A 3,099-nucleotide genomic window follows, 5' to 3' on the forward strand; every position below is an offset into this window, starting at 1 on the left:
TTTCTCTTGATGTAGCTAGCAGGTGGTAGAGGTGTAGTTGAAAGTCAGCAGCATTCTGACAGCGATTAGAATGTCCTCCGTCTGCCAGTCTTCTTGATTCTTGATTTCTGTGGAGCTCAAATAGACAACAAAGCTTGTGGAACTGATTAAGTGTTAGCATAAATATCTAACCTTTATTATCTTGAGACTCCTTAATAAATATTACTCCCTGTTTTTATATTTTTGTTTTATAAAGCAGAAAAATATTTATTTTATTTTTATGCCACCACAGTGAATGTACTTATGGGTTTTATGCCACTCGTCTACTCACATGGAGCTTATAGTTTTTAACATTTTTATTTTCTTTTTAAGATAGTGTGAATATGATTAACTAAGTAAACTATTTGAAATAACTGAAAGGAAAAGGGTAACTACCAAGTTTACCTCTTGGCAAGGCGTTCGGTGTTTTTAAGTCCTCCGAACGGGACTCTCCAATTTCTTAATTGTCCTGAGGTTCGTTGGGTGGCGTAGTCGGTACTTCCGGCAGCGCCTCCTCTTCTTGTATAGTTATCTTCATTTTCCATACCTGACTCGGTGCTTCGATCTCCTCTGGATAATTCTGTTTAAATTCAACGTCTTCTGACCTTACAACTTCTCCTTCATAGTCTGCTCATCCGTCCTTGATGATCTGCCTCCTCTGGTTGCGGTTGCGTCTTTTTCTGACCTGCTTAGATTCTTCAATGATATAGTCAGGGTCAATAAAATAACGGCGTACCTTCTCTAAGGGGAAGTGCATATGGACTTCTCCGGTTCCAATGTAGATAATTGCTTTAACGGTGCTGAGGAAGGGTCTTCCAAGGATGATGGGTGGATCATACTCATCTTCTCCCATGTCAACAACTTGAAAGTCTGTGTAGACAAAGTGATCGTCTATTTTGACTGGGACATCAGATACTATTCCTTTAACTTCTCGAAATGTCTGATCTGCCATCTGGAGCTGAATGTATGTTGGTCTTAGTGGCATGGTCCCGAACAAGAGCAGATAAGTGACTGCGGCCATTATGTTGACGCCCGATCCGGTGTCGCAAATCGTCTTGTAGAAGTTGTATCCATTTATGGAGCAGTAGATGCTTGGCATTCCTGCTCGTCCTTCTTGGTCAAAAACGGTGACTTAAGTTGGTGATCTTGGCCTCCATGGACTACAGTGACCATCTTAGCTGACTCGGTCCACACTTGCTTGTTCCTGTTTCTCCTGTTGGTCCTCTTCCTTGATTCACGTCTGGATTGATCTTGAATTTGTGTAGTCTTGTTCTTGAAGAAAAATGTCTCCTTCCCTTTGACGTAGAAACTGATCTTGGCAGCACTAGCGTAGATGATAGCTCCCGTGGTGTTCAAGAATGGCCTCCCTAGGATGATAGGTGCTCTCTCATCATTTCCGATCTCTACCACTACGAAGTCTGCTGGGGCATACAAGGTACCAACTCGGACACAAAGGTTCCTCACTATTCCGTTTGGGAAAGTTATCGTCTGATCTGCAAACTGCAAACACATGGTTGTCTCTAATAAAGGATATGTAAAGAATTTCTCATAGAGTACCCTGGGTATAATGTTGACACTGGAGCCAAAGTCGCAGAGTGCTTCTGGGACATCCACCATGCCGATAGAGATCGGGATGACGGGGCGTCCTGGATCGCCTCTCTTGACCGGCAGAAGGTCAGTAGAAAATTCATTGACGGGGTTACTCCAATTGCCTGCATCAAACACGTCTACAAGATTTGCATATTCTAATCCTTCCGGTTGTGATGGTATACCGGGGTTAGTAGCAGGAACAGCAGCGGCTATTTGATTTAACTGAGATTCAATCATTTTATTAAAGCTAATTTGATTCTTGATGGCAGTAGAGAAATTATCCATTCTATTATTTATATTTTCTAGCATTTTATCATTAGATGCCAATTTCTTAGATAGGTTATCCATTAGCTTTCCTTGATTAGACACTAACTCTCTCAAAGGTGGAAAATTATTATTATTGTTATAAGAATTGTTACCTTGATAATTACCTGAGTAGTTAGGCCTCTGTTGATTCCAACCTTGATTTTGTTGAGGACGGTTGTAGTAGTTGTTGTTGTTGTTGATGATGTAGTTCACATCCTCAAGCATCTCAGGGCAGTGATTGCCTGAGTGTCCAGTGTCTCCACACTCCTCACAAGTCATGTGAGAGTCGTAGATGTGCATAACTTCTTTCTTGTCTCCAGCTCTATCATCGAGCTTCTTCACGAGCAGGTCTAGCTTTGCAGACAGCATGTCTACCTCCTTCAGCTGATGCATACCTCCACCTCTCTTGCGTGTCTGGGTCCTCTCTTCATTCCAGCTTTGGTTGGACGCCATCTTCTCCACAAGAGCTGTGGCTTGTGATATGCTAAGTGATAAGAATGCTCCTCCAACTGCAGCATCCATGGTCTCTCGGGCACTGTTGCCGAGCCCATGATAAAATGTCTACATCAATAGCCAACTCTCCATTCCATGATGGGGACATTCTAGGATGTAGTCTTGAAAGCGCTCCCATGCTTCTGGAACAGATTCATCATTTTGTTGCTGAAAACTTGTAATCTTCCCACGGAGAGCATTGGTCTTGCCCATGGGAAAGAACTTAGCCAGGAAGTTTGTTGAGCAGAGTGCCCACGTAGTATTCTTCTCCTTTGTAGCGTAGAACCACTGCTTCGCTCTTCCTAACAGTGAGAATGGGAAGAGGCGAAGTAGTATAGCATCTTTGGAAACTCCTGCTATGGTGAATGTGTTGCAAATCTCCAGGAAGTGTTGTAAATGAGCACTAGCAACTTCGTGTGCCTTCCCACAGAACTGGTTGGATTGCACCATGTTAATAAGTCCAGGCTTGAGCTCAAAGTTGCCGTCGATCTCTGCAGCAGGTCCAGTGCGGATGTTGTCCGTAGTGGGAGCTGAGAAATCGCGGATTGATTTGTTCGCCATGGCTTCGAACTCTGAAGACAAGTTCCGGTGATCTTCTTGATTGGATGAAGCTTCTTGCTGAAGTGTTGATGATTTCTTTAGCTTGGCTCTCGTCTTCTCGAATAATGCTTCGGGATTGTCAACAAAATTTCT

The sequence above is a fragment of the Sorghum bicolor genome, chromosome 8, assembly GCF_000003195.3.
Source record: "Sorghum bicolor cultivar BTx623 chromosome 8, Sorghum_bicolor_NCBIv3, whole genome shotgun sequence".
NCBI classification, from domain to species: Eukaryota; Viridiplantae; Streptophyta; class Magnoliopsida; order Poales; family Poaceae; genus Sorghum; species Sorghum bicolor.